The 22,396-nt window shown below is 44.1% G+C and overlaps 1 protein-coding gene across 3 annotated transcripts in view; it reads right to left on the minus strand.

The window, feature by feature from the left end:
• LOC126298832 (myrosinase 1-like) overlaps positions 1-22,396 on the minus strand; it is a 208,904-nt gene that overhangs the window by 24,567 nt on the left and 161,941 nt on the right. The window lies entirely within an intron of this gene.

Here is a 22,396-nt window from a genome sequence, read left to right on the forward strand (position 1 = left end):
TCAGCTTGCTCCAGTATGTTTAACAGCGTACGGTGACCAAAATGAATTTGATTTTTAGAACATACATTGCGGCTAGGAACCCGAAACTACACTACTGGCCATTAAAATTACTACACCACGAAGATGATGTGCTACAGACGCGAAATTTAACCAACAGGAAGAATATGCTGTGATATACAAATGATTAGCTTTTCAGAGCATTCACACAAGGTTGGAGCCGATGGCGACACCTACAACGTGCTGAGGAAAGTTTCCAACCGATTTCTTCTCATAAACAAATAGCAATTTACCGGCGTTGCCTGGTGAAACGTTGTTGTGATGCCTCGTGTATGGAGGAGAAATGCGTACCATCACGTTTCCGACTTTGATAAAGGTCGGATTGTAGTCTATCACGATTGCGGTTTATCGTATCGCGACATTGCTGTTCGCGTTGGTCGAGATCCAATGACTGTTAGCAGAATATGGGATCGGTGGGTTCAGGAGGGTAATACGGAACTTCCTGCTGGATCCCAACGGCCTCGTATCACTAACAGTCGAGATAACAGGCATCTTATCCGCATGGCTGTAACGCATCGTACAGCCACATCTCGATCCATGAGTCAAGAGATGGGGACGTTTGCAAGACAACAACCATCTGTACGAACGGTTCGACGACGTTTGCAGTACAATGGCCTATCAGCTCGGAGGCCATAGCTGCAGTTACCCTTGACGCTGCACCACAGACGGGAGCGCCTGCGATGGTGTACTCAACGACGAACCTTGGTGCACGAATGGCAAAACGTAATTTTTTTCGGATGAATCCAGGTTTTGTTTACAGCATCATGATGGTCGCATCCGTGTTTGGCGACATCGCACATTAGAAGCGTGTATTCGTCATCGCCATACTGGTGTATCACCCGGCGTGATGGTATGGCGTGCCATTTGTTACACGTCTCGGTCACCTATTTTCGCATTGACGGCACTTTGAACAGTGGACGTTACATTTCAGATGTGTTACGACCCGTGGCTCTACCCTTCATTCGATCCCTGCGAAACCCTACATTTCAGCAGGATAATGCACGACCGCATGTTGCAGGTCCTGTACGGGCCTTTCTGGATACAGAAAATGTTCGGCTGCTGCCCTGGCCAGCACGTTCTCCAGATATCTCACCAATTGAAAACGTCTGGTCAATGGTGGCCAAGCAACTGGCTCGTCACAATACGCCAGTCCCTACTCTTGATTAACTGTGGTATTGTGTTGAAGCTGCATGGGCAGCTGTACCTTACACACCATCCAAGCTCGGTTTGACTCAACGCCCAGGCGTATCAAGGCCGTTATTACGGCCAGAGGTGGTGTTTCTGGGTACCGATTTATCAGGACCTGTGCACCCAAATTGCGTGAAAATGTAATCACATGTCAGTTCTAGTATAATATATTTGTCCAATGAATACCCTTTAATCATCTGCATTACTTCTTGGTGTAGCAATTTTAATGGCCAGTAGTGTATTCAAGAGAAAGAGCTCCGCAAACCGACAAACCAATAACGCGTCGATCCACCTAAGGCCCTTCTGAGGGAAGACATCGGACTTGGCGCATTAGATCGTCAAAATCCCGAAGTGGTTGGAGGACCCTGCCTTTGATGCTCCAAAAGTTCTCAGTTGGGGAGAGAACCGGCGACCATGCTGGCCAAGGCAGGGATAGGCAAGCACGAAGACAAGCAGTAAAAACTCTCGCCGTCTGCGGACGGGCATTACGTTCCTGAAATGTAAGCCCAGGATGGCTCGCCTTAAAGGGCAAAAGCCGGCCGCGGTGGTCTCGCGGTTCTAGGCGCGCAGTCCGGAACCGTGCGATTGCTACGGTCGCAGGTTCGAATCCTGCCTCGGGCATGGATGTGTGTGATGTCCTTAGGTTAGTTAGGTTTAAGTAGTTCTAAGTTCTAGGGGACTGATAACCACAGCAGTTGAGTCCCATAGTGCTCAGAGCCATTTGAACCATTTAAAGGGCAAAAGAACGTCTTCTCTGGTCATCGAAACTCAATCCCAAGCAGGACTCATCACTGAATACGATTCTACTCCAGTCAATGAGATTCCAGGCCGAAGATATGTCTAGAGACGCTACGGACAGCAGTGGGATACCAACCTGTCTGTCGCCCATCGTAGGGCTGATAACCGGGAGTGATGGTCTGGGGTGCCATTTATGTCCATAGCAGGACCGCTTTGGTTGTCATCTGCAGTACCCTTACAACACAGCGGTACGTCGGCGGTATTCTTACCCCCCCCCCCCCCCCCCTTCTGTTTCCCTTCATGGGAAGCCTTCCTGGGCTCAAATTTCAGCAATATAACGACCGCCCGTGTACTGTGAGAGTTTCTACTGCATGTCTTCGTGCTTGCCAAGCCTTACTTTAGCCAGGAAGGTAGCGGGATCTGTTGCTAGTTGCGAACGTTTACAGCATTACGAGCAGAGCCCTCCAACCATCTGGGGATTTTGACGATCTAACACGTCAATTAGACGGAATTTGTCTCGGTATCACTCAGGAGGACATCCAACAATTCTACCAATCAATACCAAGCCAAATAACTGCTTCCATAAGGGCCAGAGGTGGACCAACACGTTATTGACTTGCTCATTTTGTGAAGATATTTCTCTTGAATAGATTATTCAATTTTTCTGAAACTGTAATAGTTTGTTTTTCAGTACATGTACATCATATCTACCGACTTCCGTCCCGTTCGTATAATTCATTCGTGGTATGCTTTTTTCCCTTACGGTGTATTTTATCTATTGCATTTTATCATTGTAAATGGTGACCAGAAACAGTCTGAAAAGTTTATAAGGGTAGATTGCGCTGAGAAATAATTGGTAAAAAAAAAGTTCTGTACGTTGCGCCGTTTCTGAGTTAATTAGCATTGAATCTGGCCAATCAAGCGGTTCGGTGCGCGAATTGAAGAGGCGCGCTAGAGACAGTGTCGCCAAACGTGTTCTTCGTTTGATTTCCTAGAACCGAACAAGAGAGCTATTCATAAATTGGACATGGGACGGTAGTAAGAGCGGAACTCGGCCCAAAGGCTGAGCAGTCTCGTGTGCAATCATCTACACTATGACAACAACTGACACTAATTGTATCTGGCGGGCAGCTTGAATTTCCGTGTGCAACGGCCTGAGTGCCTAATTTCAATGCTAATTAACACATCGAGTTTTATCACTTTAGAAAGTTTTTCTCGAATAACTCAAAAACCGCGTCACTAGCGAAAACATGTCGCAATATAAAATGAAACTACATTGAGTTTCCTATAAAAAAATATCCATTTAATTTTTTCTCAAGCGCAAAAAGAGCGAGGAAGTATTGAAATCTCACGCGACACGCACGCGCTGTAGCTTAGGTAGTGTTGTAGGCCAATACGAGGTAGTTTCTTGACTTGACAGACCACACGTATCCTACATCAGATTGTTCATCTCGATTTTCTCTACGATACTGTGCTACGTTGTTAACAATGGTAACATATTGAATAACATAGAAAATATATAACGATGTATATTAAATGTGTTCTGTCTCGGGCATAAATCCACATGAACTTCCTGTCACATGCCTGAATATTGCCCATATCTCAAAGGACGCACTATATACAGAACGTTTTCAGCTGCTTGTGTTCTCCTCCTGTTCCCCTTTGTAAATGCTAGAGCCAGTTTCCGGTATTCTCTCTTACAGAGTGTGTTCTGCAGCACTCGATGGAAAGAAATTTCTGAAGGTCATGTCAGGATGCAACACTCCTGCAGAACAGCGTTATTAGTGCCAAGAGGAAATGACAACTGAAACGCCTGCATTCGGCCACGAAGTTAATTGGCAGAAAGGCCTGGATTTAAAATAATTTCGTGGTATGATCTGGAATCCGCGAAATCAAACTGGGCCAGCAGCCCTCGCGAGGTTAGCAAGCGAGTCATGAGCCCTATGGGGAGAAGCTGGTGTTATAGGAATGTTTTTTGTGTTTGATCCTGAGTAATCAAAATCTTTTTTCTGCCTGTGCAGAAAGCTTTGAAGGAGTTAGGAAGTGCCTCCACTTATGTGTGCACGCGGAAACCGACTTCATCATCTGCCTGTCTTCTGGGCGAATATTGCACTTTATTTGGCTGAAAGGTACTCAGTAATAAGAGGCTGCATAGCAGAGCTTGGCGCCATTAACTAGCTAGAGGTGCTGTTTAAGAAACGAGGTGGACTTGGCGAGGGCTAATAGAAAACGGTAAATTCTGTTTGTTCCAGTGGAAACTTGTAGTGTAGTTTGTGTGTGTGTGTGTGTGTGTGTATGTGTGTGTGTGTGCGCTGTTCCGCCCACCTTTTGTCTTTAGACTGCTATCTCGTTTTGTTTTTGGACGAGATAACGGCATATGCTGGTAGAAACCAGTTAAGACGGTATCTGTTTGTGGGGCTCATTTTTCGATCTAGTACTCGAATCTGAGAGTGATTAGATTATTACAGTGCGCGGCGTTTTGACCTTTACGTTGGGCGATAGAAGTATTCTTCTAGTAATCGGGATCTCGTTCAGCTCTTCACCTAGTCCGCTATAGTGGGCCGGCGGGTAGGAGCCAAGCGGATGGCCGTTGGCAAACAGAGAGTTAAAGTAACAATTTATTTCGTCATATACCGCTGTTGTGTTGTCTGAGCTTAGGGGCCAAGGTCAGACGCGGCCCAATCGTGTGCCGATAGTGCTGACCTCAGCATGCAGTATTCGGTGTCGCGCACATCTCACGGCTTAAGCAGGCCGTTGTCGGCACTGTGGTGGCGCATAAACGCCAAGTCTGAGCCTTTGTAAGTAGGCTGTTTAGGTTTTCTTATTGGTAACGCCACATAGCGCTCTGTATGAAAAATCACTGGCTGTGCTGTGCGCAGTCTGTGGCTAGTTTGCATTGTTGTCTGCCATTGTAGTGTCGGGCAGCGGCAGCTGGATGCTAACAGCGCGTAGCGTTGCGCAGTTGGAGGTGAGCCTCCAGCAGTGGTGGACTTGGGGAGAGAGATGGCGGAGTTTTGAAATTTGTAACAATTGGTGTCACGAACTGATATATATATTATGACTATTAAGGTAAATACATTGTTTGTTCTCTATTAAAATATTTCATTTGCTAACTATGCCTATCAGTAGTTAGTGACTTCCGTAGTTTGAATCTTTTAGTTAGCTGGCAGTAGTGGCGCTCGCTGTATTGCAGTAGTTCGAGTAACGAAGATTTTTGTGAGGTAAGTGATTTGTGAAACATATAGGTTAATGTTAGTCAGGGCCATTCTCTTGTAGGGATTATTGAAAGTCAGATTGCGTTGCGCTAAAAATATTGTGTGTCAGCTTAAGCACAGTCGTGTATAAATTGTTCTAAGGGGATGTTTCATACCTTGGGCTGGGCGGTCTCGAGGAAGGCGACTGTCCTGACTTACGCTGGTGCACGACTCACTGGGAGACCACACGGCTGTCAGATTTTTGTAATTTTTTAATATTTATGGTCCATAAAGCTCATACCATAGATGTCATTCTGCCAAAGGAGTCCGATGCAGCTCTCAAAAATACAGGAGAAAATGGATTTGAAAATTTCTAAACGTCTTTAATTGGCTAAAATAGACAATTTTCGACGGACCCTGTGGGTCACCGCTTTCCGTGTTAGTGGCCTGAGTTAGATTCCTGGTGGATGCAAATTTTAAACAAAGGTACATGTTCTGTAAGCATTTCCTGAATTGTAAAGTACATGAAGGTAAACAAAATTTAATTTGTAACTTTTTTAAATTTAAACAATCTTCGTTAACAATCTTTAATAAAAGAGCGGTAATTAGACATTTAAGTTTACGGTGAAAACTGGAATTTAATGTTGTTGTTGTTGTTGTGGTCTTCAGTCCTGAGACTGGTTTGATGCAGCTCTCCATGCTACTCTATCTTGTGTAAGCTTCTTCATCTCCCAGTACCTACTGCAACCTACATCCTTCTGAATCTGCTTAGTGTAGTCATCTCTTGGTCTCCCTCTACGATTTTTACCCTCCACGCTGCCCTCTAATACTAAATTGGTAATCCCTTGATGCCTCAGAACATGAGAACCAGGAGAAGGGATCGGTTGGTAACCGATCCCTTCTCCTGGTCAAGTTGTGCCACAAACTTCTCTTCTCTCCAATCCTATTCAATACTTCCTCATTAGTTATGTGATCTACCCCTCTAATCTTCAGCGTTCTTCTGTAGTACCACATTTCGAAAGCTTCTATTCTCTTCTTGTCCAGACTAGTTATCGTCCATGTTTCACTTCCATACATGGCTACACTCCATACAGATACTTTCAGAAATGACTTCCTGACACTTAAATCTATACTCGATGTTAACAAATTTCTCTTCTTCAGAAACGCTTTCCTTGCCATTGCCAGTCTACATTTTATATCCTCTCTACTTCGACCATCATCAGTTATTTCGCTCCCCAAATAGCAAAACTCCTTTACTTCTTTAATTGTCTCATTTCCTAATCTAATTCCCTCAGAATCACCCGACTTCATTCGACTACATTCCATTATCCTCGTTTTGATTTTTTTGATGTTTATCTTATATCCTCCTTTCAAGACACTATCCATTCCGTTCAACTACTCTTCCAAGTCCTTTGCTGTCTCTGACAGAATTACGATGTCATCGGCGAACCTCAACATTTTTATTTCTTCTCCATGGATTTTAATGTGTAGTATGTAATTATAAAAAGATGTGCATTTTTCATAAAAATGACAATTAGATATGTGTTAATTTGGTATCCGAATTGAAAGGAAAAAATGGGAAAAATGACGACCAAAGCGAGACTTGAACTAGCAAACCGGTGATTACTAGTCTCGAGAGATCCTTTTTTTTCATCTTTTTGAATTTTACGTTTGACGGAAATGCTCTTAGCCCATGCACCTTTGTTTGATTTTGCATCAGCCGGAAATAGAACCGAGGACCCCCACTTAACAGGAGATCATTCTACGACAGAGCCACATGGCCCAGCGGAAATTCGAGCTTGCTTCACTGTATTAAATACACTAGGAAACTTTCAGACTCGTTTTTCTTGTCAGTTTTGGAGAGTTGCCTCTAACTGCTCTGGGAAATTGATAATTGACTTCAGGACTTCACTTACCATGAACATAAAAAATTACAGAACTCCAATAGACGGGTGGTCTCGTGGTCAGTGCAGCACACACCAGGGCGTGTGGAGTTGAACCCTGGACGCCGGTGAGTAGGACAACCACAGTGGCCTGCAACGGTAGGGAGTGGCTGCATTTGTCAAACAGGCAGCAGTAGAGTATGCCCGCAAAGTGCAGCTAGTCAGGCTCAGGTGTGAACCATAGACCTCCAAATAGAGGGCCTGCTGTCGATGGAAGTCAGTCGGTCTCTGGCCCTTCGGCTAGAAGACACCTGTCCAGCTCCCAGGGGCATCTGGACTTAGATGCAACAGGTAGATTCGCAGCTCAGTGAAAACAATGTTTAGCAACAGCAGCTAGATGACCATTTCAGGGCGATGACCTGTGTAGAGTACTGTAGTGTCTCGGAATAGTAAAGAGTTGGAAATGTGGAATATTGTCTAAGTTTCGTTGCCTATGCCGAGAGGCAGAGGCAGTAGGTTAGCAAAGAGGTAAGAGGATTGTGCATGTATCATCACGCAGGGGCAATGGCCTGGTTACACACAACAGGCGAGAGAGAATTGCTTAGCACGCAGGTTTGTGTTAGACGGAGACTTTCGTGGAGTGTAAAGACAGAGGTCTAGCGTCAGCTATACTGCATTTCACAACTTCGCGTAAGAGTGCCGTAACAACATGTAACTCTGTCACAAGAACACCTAAGGGGCGAATACGACAGATGAATCAGCAGTATAAGTGGAACGAATGCATTATTACAAACGAGCATGACGTCAGGACGTCGCTCGTGCTTCCTTTAAATACACCAGCTTTGATAGCAACAAGGCACTCGCAGTTAGACTTGCAGTTAGATGTGTACTGGGTCGCTGCGTAGCGCTCAGCTCAGTGATCGACATGTTAATATTTATTAAGGAGATGCTGCAGTAAGGACGGCCCATCCAGCAGCAGACGTGAGGGGACAGTACCAGCTCTGGTCCTCAGTGCTGCCGCTGTCAATCATCAACCCAGGATTAGCAGACATCGCCGCCAATGCTGACCACATCAGTGAGCCGTCGTCGAGATCGTGTGGGGTCTAGGCCCTGTGCATCCGCCGTCACAACCGGGTGAGCTGACGACGCTGGGGGATTGCAGTCCGTTCTGCCCGTCCACCGCGGACGAGCCACCAGGAGGAGCAGGGAAGAAGACGGGGTGGGATAAAGTACACTCCGCACTATGAGAACGCCTCTCGTGCCGACAGCACCGGGACTCCAACCCGGAGCCTCCTGCGCGCAGCGGCCTGCTGCCCGCCACCGAGCCGGCCGGCCAACCGTGCTCCGCCAGCCACGCGCGGCCGAAGTAAGGGCATTCCACGCTACGTCACAGCACGCGGCGCTGCGCTGGCAAGACTGGTGCGGCCCGGAGCTGGTGTCATCGCTCCGAGTCAGCGAGGACTCGGGGAAGGTCGTTGATATCACCAAGCTCAGCCAGCCTGTGTTACGTGGGCCACATTGCACTCGGCAGGAATAAAGGCGTCATGAATTAATAATGTTTCTTTGTCGTTTCTGACACGTCCACAGTCATTTCCTAGCATCATGACAACTGGAGAGGTCACCGCTCGGCCTCCAGTCCACCGTAGGCGACCTGGACCAACGGGGCGCCTACAGTACTTCTGGCCGCTGGCTGCAAGCAGTAAGTAATACTGCATGACTAAAGTGGACTGTCACTGTTTTGAAAGCTCATCGTCTTTTGTTCCGTAAGCCACAAAAGAGCCCCGAAGCGATACACGGTCGTGTGGGAATTATTATAGCTCTCTCTGCGACGGGGCTTGAAGGTGTGGTAACTTCAGACCAGTGTCCGCATAGTCCTCATGTAGCGTTTTATGCAAGAAACAGACTGAGATTCATTGGAAGAATCCTAAGGAAATGCAATCCGACAACAAAGGAAGTAGGTTACAGTACGCTTGTTCGACCACTGCTTGAATACTGCTCAGCAGTGTGGAATCCGCACCAGATAGGGTTGATAGAAGAGAGAGAGAAGATCCAACGGAGAGCAGCGCGCTTCGTTACAGGATCATTTAGTAATCGCGAAAGCGTTACGGAGATGATAGATAAACTCCAGTGGAAGACTCTGCAGGAGAGACGCTCAGTAGCTCGGTACGGGCTTTTGTTAAAGTTTCGAGAACATACCTTCACCGAAGAGTCAAGCAGAATATTGCTCCCTCCTACGTATATCTCGCGAAGAGACCATGAGGATAAAATCAGAGAGATTGGAGCCCACACAGAAGCATGCCGACAATCCTTCTTTCTACGTACAATACGAGACTGGAATAGAAGGGAGAACCGATAGAGGTACTCAGGGTACCCTCCGCCACACACCGTCAGGTGGCTTGCGGAGTATGGATGTAGATGTAGATGTAGAAACACATATCTGGCTTCCTCCTGTCCTACTTCCATGAAGCTTCTTGCGTCAACCCCGTCATGACATCTTTTCATTAACTCGGCCATGCAAAGTAAAGAAGCTGTGCCGCGACAAGGCCAACTGGTTAATGGTACAGTACTAGTGACAATTTTACCCTTTGTCTCACGGGTCAAAGTGGTGGAGGCGACGCATCATTAATCTGTCATCACTTAAATTGCCGACGCCGGACAAATACTTCGGAAAAACCCGGACATTTGGGTCTAATCTGATATTTTTCCAGACCCCTACAGTTTTACGTAACTCGGTGTACAGCACTAAAGAGGTATTTCGTTTGCGGCACGGACGTGAGGTGCGAAACGTACGAGGGTGTATTGAAAAGTAATGTCTCCAAATTTATGTGAAAACTCAAAGCTTTTTTAATAAAACAGATTATTAACATTCTAAATATTTATTCTTTACATCCACATGTTTATTTCTCAGCGTATTCACCCTGGCGACGAACGTATTTCTGTCAACGAGAGACCAGTTTGTTGACACCGTGGCTGTAGGACGTTCGACTTTGTTGACGGGGCTTCAACCTCATCTCTACTTGCACCGCTTCATCACTATCAAAGTGAAATCATTGAAAGTGTTCTCTAAGTTTTGGACTCAGATGACTATCGGGTGGGGCCAAGTGGGAACTCTATGGAAGATGATCGATGACAGTGAAAACATAGTGTCGGGTTGCTCTAGATGTCTTAGCGCTCGTGTATGGTCTGTCATTGACGAGCTGAAGGAGAGGTGCTTCATGTGCGGACGAACTCTTCGAATTCGAAACTTGATTACAGCAGTCTGTTTCTCACACACCGATATAATTACGTTGCTCACGGGCTCGTTGCATGCTACAATTAGGAGCCCTCTAGCGGCAGAGGGCCGCAGATATGTAGACATGAAGAATAAGGATACAGAATGTTAATAAAGTTTGTTTTATTTAAAAAGCTTTAGGAGTTTTCACATAAAAAATTCGGAGGTGTTACTTTTCAGCACGCTCTCCTACACTTGCACAATTGGCTTACCTGCACGCAGCTGTCTGGCAATCGGGGATGCGGCGAGTCGACTGTCGGTGGTTTCGCATTATTATCAACAAAGAAGCGTTGAAAGTATGTGTATAGGAGTGAGTCTAAACGTGCTTTCCATTGGTTTTTTAGCATAAAAAGAACGATACGGCCTGGCCGCCAGCCCACATTTAGTGAATTTTAACTAATATGTATTAATAACTATTTATTTACAATCAATAGAATTTCTACTGGTGGAAAAAAGGTTCGAATTTATCCCGGACACTTATATTTAAAAAAAAAAACCGGGACTTTCCTGGACGCTCTCAAAACTAGGACAAATGTGGGGAAACCCGACAACCCTTCCTCTAATTTGACTGTTTTAACAGTGTACCATAGCAGATGATTAATCCAGGTTCGTCAATAAACGTTCCCGAGTAAATCTACGTAACAGTACGTGGCGTGATTTGTCTCGCCCATGATTTGTCGGCCCATGAGGTGGATGTGTGGGTACTGGTGGAGGCCACTGTTAGGGCCGGCCGGTGTGGCCGAGCGGTTCTAGGCGCTTCAGTCTGGAACCGCGCGACTGTTACGGTCGCAGGTTCGAATCCTGCCCCGGGCATGGATGTGTGTGATGTTCTTAGGTTAGTTAGGTTTAAGTAGTTCTAGGCGACTGATGACCTTAGATGTTGAGCCCCATAGTGCTCAGAGCCATTTGAACCACTGTTAGGGATTTCACATGACGCGGCGGCAGCTCTGAGAACAAACGAAAGAACGTTTTCATACTTGTTAGCTACTGACTCTGCAGTCAGATGCATTGCTGTAAATTTCTTCGTTATACCCATTGATAGTTTCTTCCTTCTGTAAGGGAGAAGAAAAGGCAATGTCTAAGTGTTGTGAGGAGCGCGAGTGAAACAATGGTGCATCAGGCAGTTCTCCCTCACGGCGCCGAAGAAGAATTGGAGAACGAAGAAGTGCTGAGAATCGATGCTGATTTAAATTAAAGGACCACAACAATAATGTCGCTAGTAATAGTGTAGACTGTCAGAAGGAGTAGGACGGTGCATTTGTAACATGGAACTTTATAGCCTTCCCAGAAATGAGCAAAAACGACATGCTCGAGTTGCCTGCATTTCAATCCAATTTGCAACAATGAGTGATGAACGAAGTACTGCGAAACAATGTACCTTCCTCTGCATTGCACTCTGCTGTTAACTGCATAATAGACAACTGCCTCTTGTGTTTCAAAATGTGATAAACACTGCAACAATCTTGGATGATGGAAGATTTAACAGCGTCCTACTGTCATTGATTCCTTCACGTTGGATATATTGACTACAAAATATGAACACAGAAAAACATAGCTGTTTCAATAGCACTCAAGTCCACCCACCAGATCATCAAAACATTTTGTACGTCGATATCGTTTAAAACGGCTCTCTTACTATCCTTGAAATATTTCGGCCAACATATGTGTATCCGCTCCACCCGTTACGTTCGGTGCGTAATGAGTCAAGCACCTTCAGCGTGACTTCTGCACGCTCATCCCCACGGCAGAAAAATTTTCACAGTTTTGTGGGGAATGTAATTGGTTCAGTGAGTGCTTATATGTAGAGAAATGTCATGTAATGTGCTTGGAAGAGACAAAAATGCGCACGTCTTTCATTACTGTGTCGAAAAGCCGTTGGCAAGTTTCATATCGATCAAAAGCTTGTGTGTGGCGATATGAAGCTTTCATAAATGCGGAATAACAGCTTTGCAGCGAACTCAGGCCATCCATCACATCGTGAGCTATCGACACTTGTTACGAGAGGCTATCTTCCATGGTCGACTCAGGTGACACGATCTGCGGACCGACATGAAAAAAATGAATGTGCGTATGGAATTTGTGGCCACGTGTCCCCTTCTGGGGAGTCCTACCGCCTGGTGCACGTCTTTCTCATTGACGCCATTTCGGTGACTTGCACGTCGATGATGATGATGATACACATACCCGTCCCTAGCGGAGGAAATCCGAGACCCTCACGGGAATCGAATCCGGGGCCCCGTGATCGAGGTGGTGGTGGTGGTTAGTGTTTAACGATGTCATTAGAGACGGAGCGCAAGCTCGGGTTAGGGAAGGATTGGGAAGGAAATCGGCCGTGCCCTTTCAAAGGAACCATCCCGGCATTTGCCTGAAATGATTTAGGGAAATCACGGAAAACCTAAATCAGGATGGCTGGAGACAGGATTGAACCGTGATCGAGAGTCAGCAACGATCACCACAAGGCCACGAGCTGGTGATGACATGAAAACTAGTCCTCTGTCGATAGGTAACATGACTATGCCATCCGGGAGAGCCTCTGCCATAATCATTAAACGTAACCTAGTTTCGCCGGACACATTTTATGGCGATGACTCATATGACAAATGTTCCTGACGCGACATTTTTGCAAAAACATTTTTGCCATTACAGTTTGATGAATTTAAAGTCCCGCTGAAGTTGGAGCAGAAGACTGGGTTTTTCCAAAATGTGGAAGCAAATTGGAGTTAATGGAAGTTTTGCGAAGAAAGCTTAATCATCTTGGCTGGACCGAGATTCCAACTCCACTCCTTAAAAATCAGAGTCCAGTGCCATAGAAGAAAATTAGCTTTGTCCCTGTTTAAGGCACTCATCCAACTTTGGCATCAGAATACATTAAGGAAACTACAGACAACGTTAATTAGGATAACTGATCGGGAGTTTTAATTCTCCTATCCTCAATCCAGTCCACTGTTGCAATCATTGTGTCATTTCGATCCATCAATTCCTGCTGCGATGCAACTGTTAATTATTTAGATTACATGTTGTAGAGAGCACCTGCAGTAGGAGACAGTGTTGAACCTTCGAACACTTTACAGACTTTCTCCTCTAGCCAGTGCTGTAATACGAGTTTAATGTATCTTGCTGTACCATTTTTAAATGATGGCATTAACTTCAGGTGCGCTGCAATTATAGGGTTCATTGGATAGTGGCTGTTTTTCTATTACGTCACTTTTTATAACGAATGTTATTCTGTATAACATCAAAATATCCTCCAAAATTTTCTCAAGGATCGAACGCCTAATAATTACACATCTAATACATGTCCTTCGCACATTGTAATCAGCTCTCACGTTTATTGGCTACCAATGACGTTATGCCAGAGCAATGGGCGGGGCTTCCACTATTTAACTACCGGAAGCAGGACTGTATTCAGTAGTGTTTTCTGCGCTTGCACAGACGGACCTACTCCACGTCAGTGGTTCCTGCTGTTATCAAGAGTGTATCAGGTGCGTTTTCTTACGACATTATTTTATATCATTGTCCGTTTCGATTGAAACAGAAGCGTTATGTTTCACTTCTCTTTACAGAATGTAAGAGCTGAGGATGTCTTAGAAGATTGAAATCGGTCATCCAAAAGAAATAATAAAAACTTAAATGCGATCACGACTGTGTTCATTAAATAAAACCGTTGTTTTTCATTGAATAATGTTCAAAAAAAAATGTTACCAAACATGAAAACATCTTCCATGTCTCTGCTGATCCATCGTGGATGGCAGTCATGTAACTAGGAACAAATTTTCTATAGCATTTAAAAGGATCGCTACCGTGAAAATATATTAATATTCATGATAAAGTTGACGCTAAGGTTAGGAAAACAATCTTACGTTAAAATAAATTTGAACAATTTATTAAAAATGAATGTTACAAGAAGAAACACATCCATTAGAATTCACTGGCACCGTAAGTCTTTCCCTTCCTTCTTATGTGAGGCTGTTTCTTGTAATTTCAAAATAAGGGTAGACTTCTCCTTGAATTTTGTGAGTGAAAATCTACTCACGCTCTTCTTGAGGAGGTGCAGTGCTAGGGATATTAGTCGTCTATGTGTTATATCATTACGCTACAGCACACCAATAATCAGTAAGTCAAATCAAATTAAGCAAAGTTGTAGTTACAAGTTAAGTACATTCTGAAATTGAAGTGATTGGAAACCAACACAAATTTCCATATTCAAGAAAGATAAAACGGTTTAGACATTAACGAAACTAATCTCCAAATATCACATGTTCCATCGCAACATAAAAGACCTCCTTCTGTTTCAAGTTACAAGATGGTCCACGACTTGGGAAGTATGGTTCAAATGGCTCTGAGCACTATGCGACTTAACTTCTGAGGTCATCAGTCGCCTAGAACTTAGAATTAATTAAACCTAACTAACCTGAGGACATCACACACATCCATGCCCGAGGTAGGATTCGAACCTGCGACCGTAGCGGTCTCTCGGCTCCAGACTGTAGCGCCTAGAACCGCATGGCCACTCCGGCCGGCCTGGGAAGTATGGTTTTACCTTTTATGTAACTATGCTTAGAAATCTATCGAATTTTACTTGGTATAAAAATCTGTAATAGAAGAATTAACAATATATTCCCAATAACTTTAATATTTTATACAACATTTAAATATTTACAAACGCTGCACAAAAATAACCTCACGTCTAACACCAACAGAAGGAAAGTTGGGAAGTTGTGGTAAGGTCTTGTGGGACCAAACTACTGAGGTCATCGGTCCCTATGCATACGCACTACTTAATCTAACTTAACCTAACTTACTCTAAGGACAACACACACACCCATGCCCGAGGGAGGACTCGAGACGGGGGAAGCCGGGCGGACCGTAACAAGGCGCCTAAGACCGCGCGGCTACCCCGCGCGGCACACCAACAAAAACAGTAGATACTGCCGGAAATTGCTGTCTATAGTGCACATTCCTTTACGTAATTCTAAAACCAGAAACTAGACTGAAATACCGTCCAAAAAGCATCACGTGCTCCTAGGTACTCTATCTTCTAGGTGCAACACTCTCCAGTGCGAAAAGCCGGCCCTGGTGGCCGAACGGTTCTAGGCGCTTCAGTCCGGAACCGCGCGACTGCTACGGTCGCAGGTTCGAATCCTGCCTCGGGCATGGATGTGTGTGATGTCCTTAGGCTAGTTAGGTTTAAGTGGTACTAAGTTCTAGGGGACTGGTGACCTCAGATGTTAAGTCCCATAGTGCTCAGAGCCATTTGAACCATTTTTCCTGTGCGAAAAGAACTCTGTAAATGAAGCAACATCGCTGAATATTTTGAACTCTTTCAGTTTGGCTGATAACCGCAGCTGTACGCAATGTTTGAATGGTCACTGTTATCTCCGACATCTCTCTTTTGGTTCAACGTCCGTATTTCATTCAATAACTGGTCTTTGTGGCAGTTTGCGACAGATGTATGTATGTATGTATGTATGTATGTATGTATGTGTGTGTGTGTGTGTGTGTGTGTATTTGCGCAATCGTCGAAACGGTTAGGAACTAGATATATGATGAAACAATTTAGACTACTAAGATATCTGTTAGGAAGTTGTTGTAGAAATTTTGTAAGCGCTTTGACTTGGTTTCTTCTGGAGCACATAGCAATTTCACACTTCCTGTAAGAGCCCTCACGTCCCTGGGGGGGGAAGACGGGAAAATCAGAAAAGCTGTGCTTCAGCCGAGTCCGGCGGGACCAGGGCATCTGCCAAAATTAATTAAGCCTGCGGAGCGAGGCGAAATCTCCCGGGTAGTGTATGTCATGATTACGCGTTGTATGTGTATCCCTGGCTCTTAACATCGCGCAACGTCACATCTATTTATACTGACGCGTATTCGTTGAGTTGGCACATACATTTAAATACTGCAATAAATGACTTATATTTTTAATAATATTCATGAGCTGACTCTCTGGTAAACAGCCTTTTTTTGTTTACAAAAATCTTCGATAACGTGTAGAATAAAGCAAGTCTACTCGCTGAGAATGAAAATGCCAGAACGAAACAGGATCACCACAAAAGCGTCTCAGGTAATCTTCAGCATGAAATATCATTGCCGTTTGAAATGTGATGCACGCAAGCGAAAACGAACCCGTGTATCTGAAGTAATTTATAGTAATTACGCTTGCGAAAACTATGATTTTTTTCTGTGTATCCGAAATACCTGAGTTGTTCTGTTGCGTCACACCATTCAACATTTCTTCTCGAATTGTTGGGAGTTGTATATTTTTGACAACGAAAAGAAATTTCCAGTATAATACTACTAATGATGTAATGTTAGATTTGCAGCATGAGCTTCACAAACAAAGCTCAGACAACAACGACGACGACGACGACGGATTGCTAGAATATTTAAGTTAAGGCAGGCATAGTTTGAGAGTTTTTAATTTGTTCTTTATCAGGACTTGATATAACGAGGCAACGTACAAGGTGTCTCAAACCTTCTGGGTGAGACGGAGACAGATGATAGTGAACCCACAGTCGATTGTATCGAGATGGGGAACCAATAGTCGGACCGAGCGAGGTGGCGCAATGGTTAGCAAACTGGACTTGCATTCGGGAGGAAGGCAGTTCAAATCCGTGTACGGCCATTCTGATTTAGGTTTTCCGTGATTTCCCTAAATCGCTTCAGGCAAATGCCGGGATGGTTCCTTTTAAAGGGTGCGGCGGATTTTCTTTACCATCCCTCCCTAATCCGATGAGACACATGACCTCGCTGTCTGGTCTCCTTCCTCACACAACCCAACCCAAACCTCCCTCAAATCAACCAATCAGCCAGCTAGCCAACCAACCAACCAATTGTCGAAAACGCATTTTTACTGTGTTGTGGACATACACAGCGTACACAGCATAACAGTGTAGCTCATAGTAACTGCTGAAAGCGACGATCGCCAGTCTCAATGTATGTATTACAACGGGGCACGCAGTTCTACCGATCCAGGGTGTCTGTAGTACACTGGAATACGCCGCGGGCGATAAACAGCGTACTCTTCTGACCACCGAACAGACATACTATACGCAACATAGCTCATAGCACGTGTGTCATGTGACGACTGCATGCACCGCAACTTGTGCCGTACTCACACCACTATTCATGGTGTCAGTTGTCTACTGCTTGTGCTGTGTCCATAGTGAGGCGTGTTCCTGTGTACAGTACGTGACACTTAGACGAAGATGGAACGTTACTCATCTTTAGAGTTGGCAGACCTGCATTTAAAGTACCATACGGCAGGATGTAGTGCCTGTAAAGAAGCATGAATGCACAGAGAACGCTTTCTCAACAGACGCGGCTGCTATGGTCGCAGGTTTGAATCCTGCCTCGGTCATGGATGTGTGAGAGGTCCTTAGGTTAGTTAGGTGTACGTAGTTCTAAGTCTAGGGGATTGATGACCTCAGATGTTAAGTCCCATAGTGCTTAGCGCCATTTGCGCCATTTGAATCCAACAGACATCATCCGAACTGGAAGAAGTTTATCTCCGTGGAACTAACTTACGCCGGCCGCTAGACCGAGAGGTTCTAGGCGCTACAGTCTGGAACAACGCGACCGCTACTGTCGCAGGTTCGAATCCTGCCTCGGGAATGGATGTGTGTGATGTCCTTAGGTTAGTTAGGTTTAAGTAGTTCTAACTTCTAGGGGACTGATGACCTCAGATGTTAAGTCCCACAGTGCTCAGAGTCATTTGAACCATTTTTGAACTAACTTACGAGAGACGGGGTCGTTCACGCCACAGAAAATCGGCCAAAGTTCCCGACAAAGACATGTCCGAACACCAGACTTTTAGGGGATGGTGCTGGATGGTGTGGCAGCCCACCCAGCAATAGGCACCTGCGAACTTGTCCATGAAAAGCACACATCAAAGGATACAGGTCAAGCTGCGGTAGCACCACACTGAGGCGCTCGCGTTAGCAATTGCGGGCAGGTGAACGTTATAGCAAAAGTCCCATCTAATAGACGTAAATACAAACTGGCTACTTAACATTCCAGATATAGACAGGTGAAATATGTAATACAGGAAGTAAGAGGTAATATTTTATTAGACAGTAGGGGACATGATACCAATGGCCTTGCCGCAGTGGTAACACCGGTTCCCGTCAGATCACCGAAGTTAAGCGCTGTCGGGCTGAGCTAGCACTTGATGGGTAACCATCCAGTCTACCGAGCGCTACTGGCAAGCGGGGTGCACTCAGCCCTTATGAGGCAAACTGAGGAGCTACTTGATTGAGAAGTAGCGGCTGCGGTCTCGGAAACTGACATACGGTCCGGAGAGCGGTGTGCTGACCACATGCCCTTACATATCCGCATCCAGTGAAGCCTGTGTCCTGAGGATGACACGGCGGCCGGTCGGTCCCTTTTGGCCTTCATGACCTGTGCCGGAGGAGGAGAGTAGACATGGTAATAATTTGTCTACGTAAGAGCTTAGAAGTACAGTTTAAAAGCTGAAAAACGCCATTACAGAATTACAAAAGGAGCTGAATAATTCAACGAATATAAAAAGAGTATAACATGAAATGTAGTTGGTATAAACCATTTAATGTACAAACAACTATGAAACATATTTCGGTAACTGCACGAGGGAACACGAAATCAAATATCGAGTAACGGTTTTATACCGTTGAAGAAGCTTTTATTACGTAATTGTAACGGCTCATTAAGAATGAGGCCATCATTTCGAGAGAGATGTATAAAAATTTCTAATTTTTCGAGAACATCTAATCTACTCGCTTTCTTCTCAGTGAGCAAAATGTTGATATCGTGAATAGCTTTAAGAGCGTGACCTGTAGTTATAAGGTGGTCAGCAAAAGGCGATTTTTGGGTGTTAGTACCATTTTTTCTTAAAAGATGTTCTTTATATCTGACTGTGAAGGCACGTCCTGTTTGTCCTATGTAGTAAGAAGAGCAAGAGTCGCAAAGAATGTTATAGACACTAGAGTTTTTCAAAGTGGAACGGGTCGATTTTAAATTATGAATAAAATTTTTTCAGATTATTATTCATTTTACTAAGCTTTGAAGCACCTCTTTTCAGACTATTTTTGCTTGAAAAGGCGACAGTACCGTTGTATTTATCACTAAGAACGCGTTGAATCTGATAGGAGATGGGCCCCAAGAAGGCTATAGAAAAAAAGAAATTCTTCTTTAGGCTGGACTCAATGATAGAGGAGCCGAGTGTAGTAACTGTTTTTACAGTTTTCCTTTTAAGGATGTTATCCACTATGGCAGGTTCGTATTCGTTATTAACTACTATCGTTTTGATTAGATTAATTTCTTCCTCGACTTTTTCTTTCGAGAGTGGAATAGAAGTAGCTCTGTGAATAGCAGAGTGAAAGAAAGAGTTCTTATGAGATTGTGGGTGCATAGAAGAGGCAGATACGATCTGATCGGTATATGTTTCTTTACGAAAATCATTAAAGGAGATTTTATTTTCTTCTACTGTAAGCGTTAAATCAAGAAAATTCAATTGGCGGGCCTCATTTTCGAGTTCGCTGGTGAAGGACATTTTCTAGTGAAGTTCACTGAAGAGATTGAAAATACGGTCAAAGCCATCAACAGGTCCTTTGTAGATGCCTAGAATATCATCGACATATCTGAAATAGGAGAGGGTGCTTAAAGCTGTAGCTGAGAAACAATTGAAGAACTTTTCTTCTGGAGAGCTAATGTAAATGTCAGTAACGATACCAGCTAACGGATTTCCCATAGCGAGACCGTCGGGTTGCTGATACAATTGTTAGTTGAATTCAAAATAGCTGTATTTGACTATGACTGTAATTAGATTCATGAAGTCTGTGATTTTTTTCGTGTGAAAGTTCTTTTTTGAAATGACTTAAATTGATCTCCACGACCATAAGCGTTTCTTGCACGGGAACATTTGTATACAGATTTTTGATGTCTAATGAAAACAACTTGGTATCAGTGACGCAAAATTTTTAATCAAACGTTTCCATAAGAAAATGCTCGTCAACATGAACCCTCGGCCCCCAAAACTTCGTTCTCAATTCAATTCTATTTCCAATATCACGAATAGCGTGTGCCATGAGTTAGCCATATTTCTTCATGGCACTCTGAAAAAATCGTTCGTTTTCGAGAACAATTATTCCATCCCCAATAGTCACGCCCTAGTCCGTAAAATAAAAGATTTATAATGCAACCCAGAAACTTTGTCTCACACTTAGCACAGCTCCCAGGTAAAATGTTTAGCTGTCAACATGGTGTTAGGAAGAAACGATTATTTGGAATTTATGCCCCGTCGACGGCGAAGTTGTTAGAGACGGAGCACAAGCTCGGATTAGGGCAGGACCGGCCACAGCGAGCTACACTTCACGCGAGCCAGGTGTGCGGACCAAGGCTCGGCCTGTGTCGAGTGTGCTCGGAAGTACGATGTACGGCCCGATATTTCGTTTAGCTTTGAGGTGTGGCATCTTTGGTCGGCAGAATCGTCGTGTCAGCGCTGTTTACCCTTCGTTATTCGAACATGGTATGAAGGTCGTTCGCAGGTCCAGTGGCTGGTTGCACAAAAAGAGCCAGTTTACCAATCTATGGTCACAAGCCTTCAAGGACGAATGGAAATTACAGAAGAGACATTACAATAACATACATGAAGAATTTAAAGAGTTAGTTCACAATGAAAGAATACAAAAATTACAACCATTGACAGACAGGATTTATTGTTCTGTACATCAAGAAGAACTTTGTGCTAAAGTTGGAGTCATGTAACGTGCGAAGAAACTGGTGGTATGAATAGTAAATTTCTGAAGCAGCACGCAATGTTGCACTGTCTGTTGCAACAGTTTTCGATGGTTACAGGCACTGCAATATTTCATTTTCCAGTGGAACTGAAAGAAGAGTGTGGTACGTTACACATTACTGCAAATTGCGTTAGGTAAGAGAAGGGGCATGCTTGGAACGATTTTTCAATTTCAAACTCACTAGTGTTGAATTTATTGAGGAACAAAGAGTGCAGGAAGGAAAATTAGATCTTTCGGATCGACTGCAGACCCTACATTTAAGTTGACCTGACTGCACATTGCCCAGTGTAAGACATTTAAAGCCGAAAAACAACTTCTTACTGATTTGACAGGGTGGATTTAAAAATGAAATCGCACTGTATAAAGGGGAAAATTTTAGAAACACGGTCCAAGTCCCTAAGCTCACTGACGTCTAAGAAAATGTGAGGTTTGAAGAATTCGCTCTGACCTTGAACGAATTTCAAGGACACTTTACTAAACGTTTTGAGGACACTGCTAGTCTTTCATGTGTTTCCAAGCTGTTTTCGAGACTGTTTGCTATTTAAGCTGAAAGCGCCCCTACGCACATGCAGGTGTAACTGACTGACCTTCAAGGTAATTCCCGTTTTAGAAAAAAATCCTTTTACATTAATACTGCTGATGATGTCTACATTGCTTTCCTCAGATTAAATCCACACATTTCCTTTATTAGGTTGCAAAAGTGCAACGACATTTCAATCAACATGTGTGTGTTAAAGAAATTTCTACATCGTGAAACTGAATAAAGCACAAACGTGAGGCGAAAATCTGTGAAATTATCTGCGTCTGTCCGTATGCCAGCAATTTGTAACAGATAAAAATTGCATTACATCTTCAGTCCACCAAGAATAATCAAATAATACTGAAAATTTGTTTCATTCGTGATATAAGTTGTTGAGAAATGCGAAATACAAAAGCAAGTCATATGCAGCGTACTGCACTGCCATTTAAATGTGGCACATTCACAAGTTTCCTTCTCTTCCCCTTCCTCGACTGAGACAGCGTGCCGTGGTGGTGGGGCAAGGGTGCACCGAGGCTCAGCGCTATGGCTTTCATCATAGAGGAATTCAGCTACTGCTACGCAATTGATGCATAAGAAAAGGTTAAGCACTCGAAATAGGTTGTAGCAATCAAATTAAAATTTCATTCCTTGTGACTGCCAATGATACCATACTATAACATTCTGATTTCCTTTGTTTTCAAGTGTAGAACTATTAAAAACAGAACTGCAGTATCCAGTTTTGTGTGCAACTGAAAATGCAGATCTCCGTCTGG

Source organism: Schistocerca gregaria, chromosome X (assembly GCF_023897955.1).
Source record: "Schistocerca gregaria isolate iqSchGreg1 chromosome X, iqSchGreg1.2, whole genome shotgun sequence".
Lineage (NCBI taxonomy): Eukaryota > Metazoa > Arthropoda > Insecta > Orthoptera > Acrididae > Schistocerca > Schistocerca gregaria.